The sequence below is a fragment of the Myiozetetes cayanensis genome, unplaced genomic scaffold (genome assembly GCF_022539395.1).
Source record: "Myiozetetes cayanensis isolate MyiCay16 unplaced genomic scaffold, myiCay2020 scf13, whole genome shotgun sequence".
NCBI classification, from domain to species: Eukaryota; Metazoa; Chordata; class Aves; order Passeriformes; family Tyrannidae; genus Myiozetetes; species Myiozetetes cayanensis.
The window spans coordinates 9,997,059-10,013,265 of record NW_026086937.1 but is presented as its reverse complement, the minus strand read 5'-3'; positions in this window follow the sequence as shown (position 1 = coordinate 10,013,265).

The following is a 16,207-nucleotide window of genomic DNA, read 5'->3' as shown; positions in this document are numbered from 1 at the left end:
TGGCCGTGTCTTAGGTGTGATTGCAGGGTGATATATGCCTCCTGCTGCTTGGCAGTGCGTACGGAGGGGCTTTGTGCTGCTTGTTCATTAGTAGGTGTTGCACTACTGAGCTTCATAGTGCATAATACCACAAGAGCTTAGAGAACAACTGTGAGCCAGGAGACAGAAGAGAAACAGCCAACAGTAGGGATCAATTTCATCAAGTGTTACCAACTCTCAAATTCTAAGAGAGCCTTAGATTTAATGACATCTCTCATCAAGTCCCTCAGCAGTGAAGAAGACAAAGGACTCACATAACTACTGGTCTACAGCAGAGAGTCTTCCAAAGGGCCTTCCAGAGGTCCATGCAAGCCCCATCCAATCCAGAAGTGTAACAACGGCACAACCACAAACAGCAACAGGGACCGTGCTGGAAGGGAGCTAGGCAAACGCCGAGGTGTACAACCCGCTACCGGGTGGGCTTTGTGTCACAGGCTCTGTGTGTGTGGACTGGACGGGGGAGCTCGTGGCTGCGCCCTGAGCGTGCCCCTGGGAGCTCTGGGATGTCACCGGAGTCACAATGGCCCCTGTGACATCACCTGTAGCGGAGAACTATAAAAGGCAGCGCTGGGCACTGGCAGCAGCACACAGACGAGGTCTGCGGGCAGCACCTGAGCCGTCGAGTACTGCCACCGCACGCCAGACTGTGAGCCGCCAGTGGCCAAGGAGCCACAGACAGTGGACAGTGACTGAGGAGGCTCTGAGTCTCGACAGGGACCGAGGAGCCTCCGAGTGTCACCAGCAGCCGAGGAGCCTCCGAGTCCCGCAGTGGACGAGGGGGCTCCGAGTGCTGCCAGCAGAGCCAAGCCCTTGAGTCCTGCAGCAGCAGCCACCAAGTACCAGCAGCAGCTGCGAAGACTCGAGGGCAGGAGCAGCCATGGAGGAGGCCAGGCATGAGGCAGCAGCGCCAGGAGCCGCCGGGAGCTGCCTGCTCTGCCTGGGTGTCCTCGAAGCCCCGCTGCCGTGGAGCCCCTGCGGGCATGTCTTCTGCCATGCCTGCATCCAGGGCCGGGCCGCCGCCGCTGCCCCCTGCCCGCTCTGCCGGGAGCCCATCGGGGCCATCCGCCTGCTGCAGGGGCAGGACGGCCGTGCCGGGCTGGCCCCACGTCGCCGCCGTCGCCCCCTGCATCCCTTCGTGCTGCGCTGGCGGCAGGAGCAGCAGCGGCGGCAGGATGAGCAGCGCGGCAGGAGGAGCAGCAGCGGGGTGCTGGAGGTCGCCGCCGCCGGAGATTCTCCGACGGGGATAGGGAGCAGAGTCCCCCGTGCCCCTGCGCCGTGTGCGGCTGGAGCTGGAAGAGCGGCTGCACAGGGTGCGGGAGGAAGAGCTGGCCTCGGGGACCATGTGCGCCGCCTGCCCTTCATCCCTTTGAACCAGAGGCTCCGTGGGACCTCTGAAATAAAACCCCCGTTATTCCTACATGAGCCTCTGCTGGATTCTTCTGCTCGCTTGCTCATTGCTGCAGGGCTGGGGAGTGGGAGCTGTGGGAGAGGGTGGGCATACGGTTGAAGAACCAGGAGAGGGAGAGGAATGTAGATGTTGGAAGAGGGGAGAGGGGCGATTCCTGGCTGCTTCTGTGCTGCTTTGCTCATCCCCATGGGGATGCACCCAGAAGACTGAGACAAAAGGGAAAGGGGAAAGTCCCCTGAGACTCCTTGAGCAGATCCCAAACGGGTCAGTGTGTTCTCTTCTGAGGGTCAGGACCAGGAAGAGGCCAAGACGGAGGCTTGGGGCAAATCCTCCTCTGCTCTCCTGGCCCTGCGCACCCCTGTGCTGTGCCGGGCGGAGGGCTGCGATCCCTGGGGAGGCTCTCCGGGCTGGCTCAGCCCTGGCACAGTCGCCGGCCAGGGGCGGCACCTGCCTGCTCTGCCTGTGGGAGAAGCTGCCCCAGCCGGGCTGGGACTCCTATTTAGGGGTTCTCCTCTGAAGAAGCCCGGAGCTGTTCTGGTCCCTCCTTGCAGGGGCTCCCCAGCAGCGCCGACTTCCCATCCCTGCCGCCTCCTCCCCCATGGCCCCTGGGCTTGGCCGGCCTGGGCTGGGCCAGTCTGGAGAGCACGGGCGGGCCCTGCTTTGGAGCTGGAAGGCTTGTGCTCCCGTCTGCCCCACTCCCGGGTGGTGGCCTGTGGCTGGGAAGGGGCGATCATGGAGGGGGTCCCTCGGGCTGCCACAGCCAGGAGTCCCAGGGCTGCACCAGTGCTATCTGAGGGGATCCCAGTGGTGCCCAGGGATGTCCTGGTACTGCCCCGGGTGTCCCGCAGGCGCCGGGATGGCAGCAGCAGCAGTGGGGCCCTGGAGGTGCCTGGCACTGGAGATTCTCCCTGAGTAACCTCCATCTCTTTGCAGAGGGCACAAAACGATTAGGAGAGGTGGTCTCAGTGTGTAGTGCTCCAATGGTATCTTCAGGAAGAGGGGAAGGAGAGGCAAACAATTCAACAGATGCTACCTTTTATTGCAGAGCTGCTGTTATTGAAGAGGAAAAGGCTCATTGGGGGCCGAGAAATGATCACCCAGACATTTGGCATGAGTTTGGAGAGAGGAGGCTTGGGGAAGGCCAAACTTTGCAAAGAGTATTGAGTATCTTTGCCTGAGAAGAAGTCCTTTGAACTGTTGCTGCTGCGGGTCTGGGAGCAGAGGGCGGGGGTCAGCGGCGTGAAGCCAAGATGGCGGCTGAGCGTGAGGGCTGTAGGCCAGGGGTCGGTGCTGGGCCTGCTCCTCTGCCTTCTCGCCAGCGGCCTGAATGATGGGGCCCGGGGCACCCTCAGCAAGTTTGCTGGGGATCCCCGTGGGCAGGAGCTGCTGAGACACCAGAGGATGACACTGCACCCACAGGGACCTCGACAGGCTGGAGAAAGGGGCTGACGGAGCCTGCGGAAGTTCAACCCAGGCAGAAGCAGAGTCCTTCCCTGGGGAGCAAGGGCTCCAGGCAGCAGGACACACTCTGGAAAGCAGCTCTGCAGAGTTGGTCCTGCTGAGTGTGATGCTGGCACAAGCCCAGCAGCAGCAGGGACCGTGCTGGAAGGGAGCTGGGCAAATGCCGGGTGTGCAGCCCGCTGCCGGGTGGGCTTTGTGTCACAGGCTCTGTGTGTGTGGACTGGACGGGGGAGCTCGTGGCTGCGCCCTGAGCGTGCCCCTGGGAGCTCTGGGATGTCACCGGAGTCACAATGGCCCCTGTGACATCACCTGCAGCGGAGAACTATAAAAGGCAGCGCTGGGCACTGGCAGCAGCACACAGACGAGGTCTGCGGGCAGCACCCGAGCCGTCGAGTACTGCCACCGCACGCCAGACTGTGAGCCGCCAGTGGCCAAGAGCCACAGACAGTGGACAGTGACTGAGGAGGCTCTGAGTCTCGACAGGGACCGAGGAGCCTCCGAGTGTCACCAGCAGCCGAGGAGCCTCCGAGTCCCGCAGTGGACGAGGGGGCTCCGAGTGCTGCCAGAGGAAGCCAAGCCCTTGAGTCCTTGCAGCAGCAGCCACCAAGTACCAGCAGCAGCTGCGAAGACTCGAGGGCTGGAGCAGCCATGGAGGAGGCCAGGCATGAGGCAGCAGCGCCAGGAGCCGCCGGGAGCTGCCTGCTCTGCCTGGGTGTCCTCGAAAGCCCCGCTGCCGTGGAGCCCTGCGGGCATGTCTTCTGCCATGCCTGCATCCAGGGCCGGCCGCCGCCGCTGCCCCCTGCCCGCTCTGCCGGGAGCCCATCGGGGCCATCCGCCTGCTGCAGGGGCAGGACGGCCGTGCCGGGCTGGCCCCACGTCGCCGCCGTCGCCCCTGCATCCCTTCGTGCTGCGCTGGCGGCAGGAGCAGCAGCGGCGGCAGGAGGAGCAGCAGCGGGGTGCTGGAGGTCGCCGTCGCCGGAGATTCTCCGACGGGGATAGGGAGCAGAGTCCCCCCGTGCCCCTGCGCCGTGTGCGGCTGGAGCTGGAAGAGCGGCTGCACAGGGTGCGGGACGAAGAGCTGGCCTCGGGGGACCATGTGCGCCGCCTGCCCTTCATCCCCTTTGAACCGGAGGCTCCGTGGGACCTCTGAAATAAAACCCCCGTTATTCCTACATGAGCCTCTGCTGGATTCTTCTGCTCCTTTGCTCATTGCTGCAGGGCTGGGGGAGTGGGAGCTGTCGGAGAGGGTGGGATACGGTTAAAGAACCAGGAGAGGGGGAGGAATATAATGTTGGAACAGGGGAGAGGGGCGATTCCTGGTTGTTCTGGGCTGCTTTGCTCATCCCCATGGGGATGTAGCCCAGAAGACTAAGACAAAAGGGAAAGTCCCCTGAGACTCCTTGAGCACATCCCAAACGGGTCAGTGTGTTCTCTTCTGAGGGTCAGGACCAGGAAGAGGCCAAGACGGAGGCTTGGGGCAAATCCTCCTCTGCTCTCCTGGCCGTGCGCACCCCTGTGCTGTGCTGCGGAGGGCTGCGATCCCTGGGGAGGCTCTCCGGGCTGGCTCAGCCCTGGCACAGTCGCCGGCCAGGGGCGGCACCTGCCTGCTCTGCCTGAGGGAGAAGCGGCCCCAGCCGGGCTGGGACTCCTATTTAGGGGTTCTCCTCTGAAGAAGCCCGGAGCTGTTCTGGTCCCTCCTTGCAGGGGCTCCCCAGCAGCGCCGACTTCCCATCCCTGCCGCCTCCTCCCCATGGCCCCTGGGCTTGGCCGGCCTGGGCTGGGCCAGTCTGGAGAGCACGGGCGGGCCGTGCTTTGGAGCTGGAAGGCTTGTGCTCCCGTCTGCCCCACTCCCGGGTGGTGGCCTGTGGCTGGGAAGGGGCGATCATGGAGGGGGTCCCTCGGGGCTGCCACAGCCAGGAGTCCCAGGGCTGCACCAGTGCTATCTGAGGGGATCCCAGTGGTGCCCAGGGATGTCCTGGTACTGCCCCGGGGTGTCCCGCAGGCGGCGGGATGGCAGCAGCAGCAGTGGGGCCCTGGAGGTGCCTGGCACTGGAGATTCTCCCCTGAGTAACCTCCATCTCTTTGCAGAGGGCACAAAACGATTAGGAGAGGTGGTCTCAGTGTGTAGTGCTCCAATGGTATCTTCAGGAAGAGGGGAAGGAGAGGCAAACAATTCAACAGATGCTACCTTTTATTGCAGAGCTGCTGTTATTGAAGAGGAAAAGGCTCATTGGGGGCCGAGAAATGATCACCCAGACATTTGGCATGAGTTTGGAGAGAGGAGGCTTGGGGAAGGCCAAACTTTGCAAAGAGTATTGAGTATCTTTGCCTGAGAAGAAGTCCTTTGAACTGTTGCTTCTGGGGGTCTGGGAGCAGAGGGCGGGGGTCAGCGGCGTGAAGCCAAGATGGCGGCTGAGCGTGAGGGCTGTAGGCCAGGGGTCGGTGCTGGGCCTGCTCCTCTGCCTTCTCGCCAGCGGCCTGAATGATGGGGCCCGGGGCACCCTCAGCAAGTTTGCTGGGGATCCCCCGTGGGCAGGAGCTGCTGAGACACCAGAGGATGACACTGCACCCACAGGGACCTCGACAGGCTGGAGAAAGGGGCTGACGGAGCCTCGCGGAAGTTCAACCCAGGCAGAAGCAGAGTCCTTCCCTGGGGAGCAAGGGCTCCAGGCAGCAGGACACACTCTGGAAAGCAGCTCTGCAGAGTTGGTCCTGCTGAGTGTGATGCTGGCACAAGCCCAGCAGCAGCAGGGACCGTGCTGGAAGGGAGCTGGGCAAATGCCGGGGTGTGCAGCCCGCTGCCGGGTGGGCTTTGTGTCACAGGCTCTGTGTGTGTGGACTGGACGGGGGAGCTCGTGGCTGCGCCCTGAGCGTGCCCCTGGGAGCTCTGGGATGTCACCGGAGTCACAATGGCCCCTGTGACATCACCTGTAGCGGAGAACTATAAAAGGCAGCGCTGGGCACTGGCAGCAGCACACAGACGAGGTCTGCGGGCAGCACCCGAGCCGCCGAGTACTGCCACCGCACGCCAGACTGTGAGCCGCCAGTGGCCAAGAGCCACAGACAGTGGACAGTGACTGAGGAGGCTCTGAGTCTCGACAGGGACCGAGGAGCCTCCGAGTGTCACCAGCAGCCGAGGAGCCTCCGAGTCCCGCAGTGGACGAGGGGGCTCCGAGTGCTGCCAGCAAGCCAAGCCCTTGAGTCCTTGCAGCAGCAGCCACCAAGTACCAGCAGCAGCTGCGAAGACTCGAGGGCAGGAGCAGCCATGGAGGAGGCCAGGCATGAGGCAGCAGCGCCAGGAGCCGCCGGGAGCTGCCTGCTCTGCCTGGGTGTCCTCGAAAGCCCCGCTGCCGTGGAGCCCTGCGGGCATGTCTTCTGCCATGCCTGCATCCAGGGCCGGGCCGCCGCCGCTGCCCCTGCCCGCTCTGCCGGGAGCCCATCGGGGCCATCCGCCTGCTGCAGGGGCAGGACGGCCGTGCCGGGCTGGCCCCACGTCGCCGCCGTCGCCCCCTGCATCCCTTCGTGCTGCGCTGGCGGCAGGAGCAGCAGCGGCGGCAGGAGGAGCAGCGGCGGCAGGAGGAGCAGCAGCGGGGTGCTGGAGGTCGCCGTCGCCGGAGATTCTCCGACGGGGATAGGGAGCAGAGTCCCCCTGTGCCCCTGCGCCGTGTGCGGCTGGAGCTGGAAGAGCGGCTGCACAGGGTGCGGGAGGAAGAGCTGGCCTCGGGGGACCATGTGCGCCGCCTGCCCTTCATCCCCTTTGAACCAGAGGCTCCGTGGGACCTCTGAAATAAAACCCCCCGTTATTCCTACATGAGCCTCTGCTGGATTCTTCTGCTCGTTTGCTCATTGCTGCAGGGCTGGGGGAGTGGGAGCTGTGGGAGAGGGTGGGCATACGGTTGAAGAACCAGGAGAGGGGGAGGAATGTAGATGTTGGAAGAGGGGAGAGGGGCGATTCCTGGTTGCTTCTGTGCTGCTTTGCTCATCCCCATGGGGATGTAGCCCAGAAGACTGAGACAAAAGGGAAAGGGGAAAGTCCCCTGAGACTCCTTGAGCAGATCCCAAACGGGTCAGTGTGTTCTCTTCTGAGGGTCAGGACCAGGAAGAGGCCAAGACGGAGGCTTGGGGCAAATCCTCCTCTGCTCTCCTGGCCCTGCGCACCCCTGCGCTGTGCCGTGGAGGGCTGCAATCCCTGGGGAGGCTCTCCGGGCTGGCTCAGCCCTGGCACAGTCGCCGGCCAGGGGCGGCACCTGCCTGCTCTGCCTGTGGGAGAAGCGGCCCCAGCCGGGCTGGGACTCCTATTTAGGGGTTCTCCTCTGAAGAAGCCCGGAGCTGTTCCGGTCCCTCCTTGCAGGGGCTCCCCCAGCAGCGCCGACTTCCCATCCCTGCCGCCTCCTCCCCCATGGCCCCTGGGCTTGGCCGGCCTGGGCTGGGCCAGTCTGGAGAGCACGGGCGGGCCCTGCTTTGGAGCTGGAAGGCTTGTGCTCCCGTCTGCCCCACTCCCGGGTGGTGGCCTGTGGCTGGGAAGGGGCGATCATGGAGGGGGGGTCCCTCGGGGCTGCCACAGCCAGGAGTCCCAGGGCTGCACCAGTGCTATCTCAGGGGATCCCAGTGGTGCCCAGGGATGTCCTGGTACTGCCCCGGGGTGTCCCGCAGGCGCCGGGATGGCAGCAGCAGCAGTGGGGCCCTGGAGGTGCCTGGCACTGGAGATTCTCCCTGAGTAACCTCCATCTCTTTGCAGAGGGCACAAAACGATTAGGAGAGGTGGTCTCAGTGTGTAGTGCTCCAATGGTATCTTCAGGAAGAGGGGAAGGAGAGGCAAACAATTCAACAGATGCTACCTTTTATTGCAGAGCTGCTGTTATTGAAGAGGAAAAGGCTCATTGGGGGCCGAGAAATGATCACCCAGACATTTGGCATGAGTTTGGAGAGAGGAGGCTTGGGGAAGGCCAAACTTTGCAAAGAGTATTGAGTATCTTTGCCTGAGAAGAAGTCCTTTGAACTGTTGCTTCTGGGGTCTGGGAGCAGAGGGCGGGGGTCAGCGGCGTGAAGCCAAGATGGCGGCTGAGCGTGAGGGCTGTAGGCCAGGGGTCGGTGCTGGGCCTGCTCCTCTGCCTTCTCGCCAGCGGCCTGAATGATGGGGCCCGGGCACCCTCAGCAAGTTTGCTGGGGATCCCCCGTGGGCAGGAGCTGCTGAGACACCAGAGGATGACACTGCACCCTCAGGGACCTCGACAGGCTGGAGAAAGGGGCTGACGGAGCCTGCGGAAGTTCAACCCAGGCAGAAGCAGAGTCCTTCCCCTGGGGAGCAAGGGCTCCAGGCAGCAGGACACACTCTGGAAAGCAGCTCTGCAGAGTTGGTCCTGCTGAGTGTGATGCTGGCACAAGCCCAGCAGCAGCAGGGACCGTGCTGGAAGGGAGCTGGGCAAATGCCGGGTGTGCAGCCCGCTGCCGGGTGGGCTTTGTGTCACAGGCTCTGTGTGTGTGGACTGGACGGGGGAGCTCGTGGCTGCGCCCTGAGCGTGCCCCTGGGAGCTCTGGGATGTCACCGGAGTCACAATGGCCCCTGTGACATCACCTGTAGCGGAGAACTATAAAAGGCAGCGCTGGGCACTGGCAGCAGCACACAGACGAGGTCTGCGGGCAGCACCCGAGCCGTCGAGTACTGCCACCGCACGCCAGACTGTGAGCCGCCAGTGGCCAAGAGCCACAGACAGTGGACAGTGACTGAGGAGGCTCTGAGTCTCGACAGGGACCGAGGAGCCTCCGAGTGTCACCAGCAGCCGAGGAGCCTCCGAGTCCCGCAGTGGACGAGGGGGCTCCGAGTGCTGCCAGCAGAAGCCAAGCCCTTGAGTCCTTGCAGCAGCAGCCACCAAGTACCAGCAGCAGCTGCGAAGACTCGAGGGCAGGAGCAGCCATGGAGGAGGCCAGGCATGAGGCAGCAGCGCCAGGAGCCGCCGGGAGCTGCCTGCTCTGCCTGGGTGTCCTCGAAAGCCCCGCTGCCGTGGAGCCCTGCGGGCATGTCTTCTGCCATGCCTGCATCCAGGGCCGGGCCGCCGCCGCTGCCCCCTGCCCGCTCTGCCGGGAGCCCATCGGGGCCATCCGCCTGCTGCAGGGGCAGGACGGCCGTGCCGGGCTGGCCCCACGTCGCCGCCGTCGCCCCCTGCATCCCTTCGTGCTGCGCTGGCGGCAGGGAGCAGCAGCGGCGGCAGGAGGAGCAGCAGCGGGGTGCTGGAGGTCGCCGTCGCCGGAGATTCTCCGACGGGGATAGGGAGCAGAGTCCCCCCGTGCCCCTGCGCCGTGTGCGGCTGGAGCTGGAAGAGCGGCTGCACAGGGTGCGGGAGGAAGAGCTGGCCTCGGGGGACCATGTGCGCCGCCTGCCCTTCATCCCCTTTGAACCAGAGGCTCCGTGGGACCTCTGAAATAAAACCCCCCGTTATTCCTACATGAGCCTCTGCTGGATTCTTCTGCTCGTTTGCTCATTGCTGCAATGCTGGGGGAGTGGGAGCTGTGGGAGAGGGTGGGCATACGGTTGAAGAACCAGGAGAGGGAGAGGAATGTAGATGTTGGAAGAGGGGAGAGGGGCGATTCCTGGTTGCTTCTGTGCTGCTTTGCTCATCCCCATGGGGATGTAGCCCAGAAGACTGAGACAAAAGGGAAAGGGGAAAGTCCCCTGAGACTCCTTGAGCAGATCCCAAACGGGTCAGTGTGTTCTCTTCTGAGGGTCAGGACCAGGAAGAGGCCAAGACGGAGGCTTGGGGCAAATCCTCCTCTGCTCTCCTGGCCATGCGCACCCCTGTGCTGTGCTGCGGAGGGCTGCGATCCCTGGGGAGGCTCTCCGGGCTGGCTCAGCCCTGGCACAGTCGCCGGCCAGGGGCGGCACCTGCCTGCTCTGCCTGTGGGAGAAGCGGCCCCAGCCGGGCTGGGACTCCTATTTAGGGGTTCTCCTCTGAAGAAGCCCGGAGCTGTTCTGGTCCCTCCTTGCAGGGGCTCCCCCAGCAGCGCCGACTTCCCATCCCTGCCGCCTCCTCCCCCATGGCCCCTGGGCTTGGCCGGCCTGGGCTGGGCCAGTCTGGAGAGCACGGGCGGGCCGTGCTTTGGAGCTGGAAGGCTTGTGCTCCCGTCTGCCCCACTCCCGGGTGGTGGCCTGTGGCTGGGAAGGGGCGATCATGGAGGGGGTCCCTCGGGGCTGCCACAGCCAGGAGTCCCAGGGCTGCACCAGTGCTATCTGAGGGGATCCCAGTGGTGCCCAGGGATGTCCTGGTACTGCCCCGGGGTGTCCCGCAGGCGCCGGGATGGCAGCAGCAGCAGTGGGGCCCTGGAGGTGCCTGGCACTGGAGATTCTCCCCTGAGTAACCTCCATCTCTTTGCAGAGGGCACAAAACAATTAGGAGAGGTGGTCTCAGTGTGTAGTGCTCCAATGGTATCTTCAGGAAGAGGGGAAGGAGAGGCAAACAATTCAACAGATGCTACCTTTTATTGCAGAGCTGCTGTTATTGAAGAGGAAAAGGCTCATTGGGGGCCGAGAAATGATCACCCAGACATTTGGCATGAGTTTGGAGAGAGGAGGCTTGGGGAAGGCCAAACTTTGCAAAGAGTATTGAGTATCTTTGCCTGAGAAGAAGTCCTTTGAACTGTTGCTTCTGGGGGTCTGGGAGCAGAGGGCGGGGGTCAGCGGCGTGAAGCCAAGATGGCGGCTGAGCGTGAGGGCTGTAGGCCAGGGGTCGGTGCTGGGCCTGCTCCTCTGCCTTCTCGCCAGCGGCCTGAATGATGGGGCCCGGGGCACCCTCAGCAAGTTTGCTGGGGATCCCCGTGGGCAGGAGCTGCTGAGACACCAGAGGATGACACTGCACCCACAGGGACCTCGACAGGCTGGAGAAAGGGGCTGACGGAGCCTGCGGAAGTTCAACCCAGGCAGAAGCAGAGTCCTTCCCCTGGGGAGCAAGGGCTCCAGGCAGCAGGACACACTCTGGAAAGCAGCTCTGCAGAGTTGGTCCTGCTGAGTGTGATGCTGGCACAAGCCCAGCAGCAGCAGGGACCGTGCTGGAAGGGAGCTGGGCAAATGCCGGGTGTGCAGCCCGCTGCCGGGTGGGCTTTGTGTCACAGGCTCTGTGTGTGTGGACTGGACGGGGGAGCTCGTGGCTGCGCCCTGAGCGTGCCCCTGGGAGCTCTGGGATGTCACCGGAGTCACAATGGCCCCTGTGACATCACCTGTAGCGGAGAACTATAAAGGCAGCGCTGGGCACTGGCAGCAGCACACAGACGAGGTCTGCGGGCAGCACCCGAGCCGTCGAGTACTGCCACCGCACGCCAGAGTGTGAGCCGCCAGTGGCCAAGAGCCACAGACAGTGGACAGTGACGGAGGAGGCTCTGAGTCTCGACAGGGACCGAGGAGCCTCCGAGTGTCACCAGCAGCCGAGGAGCCTCCGAGTCCCGCAGTGGACGAGGGGGCTCCGAGTGCTGCCAGCAGAAGCCAAGCCCTTGAGTCCTTGCAGCAGCAGCCACCAAGTACCAGCAGCAGCTGCGAAGACTCGAGGGCAGGAGCAGCCATGGAGGAGGCCAGGCATGAGGCAGCAGCGCCAGGAGCCGCCGGGAGCTGCCTGCTCTGCCTGGGTGTCCTCGAAAGCCCCGCTGCCGTGGAGCCCTGCGGGCATGTCTTCTGCCATGCCTGCATCCAGGGCCGGGCCGCCGCCGCTGCCCCCTGCCCGCTCTGCCGGGAGCCCATCGGGGCCATCCGCCTGCTGCAGGGGCAGGACGGCCGTGCCGGGCTGGCCCCACGTCGCCGCCGTCGCCCCCTGCATCCCTTCGTGCTGCGCTGGCGGCAGGAGCAGCAGCGGCGGCAGGAGGAGCAGCGGCGGCAGGAGGAGCAGCAGCGGGGTGCTGGAGGTCGCCGTCGCCGGAGATTCTCCGACGGGGATAGGGAGCAGAGTCCCCCTGTGCCCCTGCGCCGTGTGCGGCTGGAGCTGGAAGAGCGGCTGCACAGGGTGCGGGAGGAAGAGCTGGCCTCGGGGGACCATGTGCGCCGCCTGCCCTTCATCCCCTTTGAACCGGAGGCTCCGTGGGACCTCTGAAATAAAACCCCCCATTATTCCTACATGAGCCTCTGCTGGATTCTTCTGCTCGTTTGCTCATTGCTGCAGGGCTGGGGGAGTGGGAGCTGTGGGAGAGGGTGGGCATACGGTTGAAGAACCAGGAGAGGGAGAGGAATGTAGATGTTGGAAGAGGGGAGAGGGGCGATTCCTGGTTGCTTCTGTGCTTCTTTGCTCATCCCCATGGGGATGCACCCAGAAGACTGAGACAAAAGGGAAAGGGGAAAGTCCCCTGAGACTCCTTGAGCAGATCCCAAACGGGTCAGTGTGTTCTCTTCTGAGGGTCAGGACCAGGAAGAGGCCAAGACGGAGGCTTGGGGCAAATCCTCCTCTGCTCTCCTGGCCGTGCGCACCCCTGTGCTGTGCTGCGGAGGGCTGCGATCCCTGGGGAGGCTCTCCGGGCTGGCTCAGCCCTGGCACAGTCGCCGGCCAGGGGCGGCACCTGCCTGCTCTGCCTGTGGGAGAAGCGGCCCCAGCCGGGCTGGGACTCCTATTTAGGGGTTCTCCTCTGAAGAAGCCCGGAGCTGTTCTGGTCCCTCCTTGCAGGGGCTCCCCCAGCAGCGCCGACTTCCCATCCCTGCCGCCTCCTCCCCCATGGCCCCTGGGCTTGGCCGGCCTGGGCTGGGCCAGTCTGGAGAGCACGGGCGGGCCCTGCTTTGGAGCTGGAAGGCTTGTGCTCCCGTCTGCCCCACTCCCGGGTGGTGGCCTGTGGCTGGGAAGGGGCGATCATGGAGGGGGGGTCCCTCGGGGCTGCCACAGCCAGGAGTCCCAGGGCTGCACCAGTGCTATCTGAGGGGATCCCAGTGGTGCCCAGGGATGTCCTGGTACTGCCCCGGGTGTCCCGCAGGCGCCGGGATGGCAGCAGCAGCAGTGGGGCCCTGGAGGTGCCTGGCACTGGAGATTCTCCCCTGAGTAACCTCCATCTCTTTGCAGAGGGCACAAAACGATTAGGAGAGGTGGTCTCAGTGTGTAGTGCTCCAATGGTATCTTCAGGAAGAGGGGAAGGAGAGGCAAACAATTCAACAGATGCTACCTTTTATTGCAGAGCTGCTGTTATTGAAGAGGAAAAGGCTCATTGGGGGCCGAGAAATGATCACCCAGACATTTGGCATGAGTTTGGAGAGAGGAGGCTTGGGGAAGGCCAAACTTTGCAAAGAGTATTGAGTATCTTTGCCTGAGAAGAAGTCCTTTGAACTGTTGCTTCTGGGGGTCTGGGAGCAGAGGGCGGGGGTCAGCGGCGTGAAGCCAAGATGGCGGCTGAGCGTGAGGGCTGTAGGCCAGGGGTCGGTGCTGGGCCTGCTCCTCTGCCTTCTCGCCAGCGGCCTGAATGATGGGGCCCGGGGCACCCTCAGCAAGTTTGCTGGGGATCCCCCGTGGGCAGGAGCTGCTGAGACACCAGAGGATGACACTGCACCCACAGGGACCTCGACAGGCTGGGGAAAGGAAAAGTCCCCTTGGAGGGCTTGAGCAGATCCCACATTGGCTGATGTGCTCTCTTTTGATGGCCAGGGTGAGGAAAGAGGCTGAGATGGAGGCTTGGGGCAGATCCTCGTCTGCTCTCCTGGCCCTGCACACCCCTGTGCTGTGCCGTGGAGGGCTGCGATCCCTGGGGAGGCTCTCCGGGCTGGCTCAGCCTTGGCGCAGTTGTCGGCCAAAGGGCACTTCCTGCTCTGCCTGTGGGAGAAGTGACCCGTCGGGCTGGGACTCCTATTTAGGGAGTCCTCTCTGAAGAAACCCATAACCCCACCCTGCTCGGGGCATCTCCAAGAGCTGTGCAGTGGCCATGTGTCCTGAAGGGTTTCAGGCCTGTCCTGCTGCCCTGCTTCCTCCCCTCTAGCAGACCGGGTTGGTGGGGAGCTCCCAGTGTTGGGGCTGAGGTGCTGCCCACCTTTCCCTTCAGTCTTGGCAGAGAATCCTTCCCTGGGAGATGACCCAGACTTTGGTGTTGAGAGCACTAGTTGCTGTGTCTGCCCCAGCCAGGGGTGAGGCTGCTCAGGGAGAGCATGGCCTCAGTGCCTTCTGCCCTGGAGATGGATGCACAGATGGAAATCTTGTGGAGGAGTAGGTGGGAAAATGCTGGCAAATAGGAGGTGGGTTTTTGGTATTTCCCAGCAGCTCCCTCTGAGCAGCCCTCTCTGGAGGTCCCAGGCTATCTCTAATGGATCCCTTGGAAGGAGGCATCCTTCACGGGAACTCCTCAGAGAGAGAGGTACAATGTGTTTGTCGTGTGGGGGGAAGAGGCAGGAGGGACCTCCTTCCCCTGGCAGACCAGGGCACATATCCTCCCTTGCCAGGGCATTGGAATGCCTTCCCACCTGAGGAGAGCGCTATCCTCCATACTCTGCAGCAAGGTTCCTCCTTTGGAAGACAGGACAGCCTCCGGCACTCACAGCCAAGACAGCACCACGATGGCTTCTGGGAATACTGAGCCCCAGATTTGGGTCATGGTTGAGAGAGACCTGGAGTGAGGGGCTGATCCCAGTGGAGGCTCCCCAGCACTGGCAGGAGGTTTGCTGTTCTTGGGCAGGAAAAAGCATTCTGGATCACAAATCAAATGTGACCTGGAGTACAGGATGTGTGTGCAGGCATAGCCTCAGAGGGCAGACAAAGTCCTCCCTATTCCCACTTCCATCCTCCTACTGTCACAAATGGATGTTAACTTGCTGGGAATTGCTCTCAGCCTTGCTGGTTTTCAGTTGGGCTTTTAGGAGAAACAGTGGGAACCACCCCAGTGCTGGCTCCAGGCAAGTCCCACTGGACTTAGTGGTTTTGGCAAGTGCAAAAATGAAATAAAAGCCCCGGAGAACCAGCCAGCAGAGAGCGGATGAGTGTTCCCATTAATGTGTCATTAGTGTGCAGCTCTGCCGTGGGTTCTTTTGGCAGCTTGGAGGTAATTACAACAGAACTGTAAAGCACTGCACATGGGTTTATTTACTGCCTTATTAGTGGCATCTGTGCTCCCAGCAAAGCAGCTCAGCTGTTTGCTCTTGTTCAGGGAAACCAGCAGAACTCATGGCATGGATGGTCTGTGCTAACTCACATCCTTGGGCTGGGAAGTGTGCTAAAGGAGGTGACTGCAGCACTGTGTTTGCATTTGGGCCCTGTTGTTGGTTTAATGCCTGGCTCCAGCACCTGAGCCCATCGCAGCCTAAAGGGGCACAGGGCTTCACCCCAAACCTGAAGGATGTAGCTGCGTTTGAGATCCAGCAGCATCTCTCTCCCCAGCTGTCTCCCAGCACTGCTCCATGATGTTTTGCCATCATAACATCACAGAGTCATGGAATCACTAAGGCTGGAAAAGCCCTCTGAGATCATCAACCCAGCAGGACCACCATGTTCACCACTAAACCGTGTGCACAAGTGCCACATCCACACTTTTTTTGAATGCATCCTAAGATGGTGATTCCACCACTGAGCAGCCTGTTACAATGCTTGACAAGCCTTTCAGTGAAGAAATTTTCCCTAATATCCAGCTGAAACCTCCCCTGGCACAACCTGAGGCTATTTCCTCTCATCCTGTCCCTTGCTCTCAGGGAGAAGAGCCCAGCCCCCACCTGGCTCCACACTCGTGTCAGGGAGCTGGAGAGAATGAGAAGGTCCCCCAAGCCTCCTTTTTTCAAGGCTGAGCCCCCCCAGCTCCCTCAGATGCTTCTCATCAGGCTCGTGCTCCGGACTCTTCCTCAGCTCTGTTGCCCTTCTCTGGACACAACCACACAGCCATGGGGATGGCTGGGGCCTGGTGCTGCAGGACCCTGAGCTCACTCCGAGCTGCAGTCTCCCAGGCTCCCAGTTGTCCCTGCCACTGAGCCACAGCAGCCAAATCACTGCTGTAGCATCCACTGCCTTGGCTGTTGGCCTGACCCAGCTTTGCTGCTTAGCACATTTCCCAAGGAAGATGGATGCTGACTTTGTTAAGTGAATTTTGTGGCCAGTGCAAGTTAAGTGGCTGTAAATCCATTGGAGACTGGATTCATTTAGGGTACAGAGCATAATGGGAGGAGGAGAGCATCTGGAATGGGGAGATGGGAAGCACTGGCCAAAAGACTTTTGTTACCTGTGGTTTTACCTGAAGTTCCTCAATAAAAGTTCATGCCTGGCCCGTGCTGACCAAGGCTCCAGGCTAGGATGCAAAGCATGGAATTACAAGGGTAAATATTTCTTCTTGGGCCTGAGATGTATCGGCCAAATCAGGGCACCCAATTGTGGTTTTTCA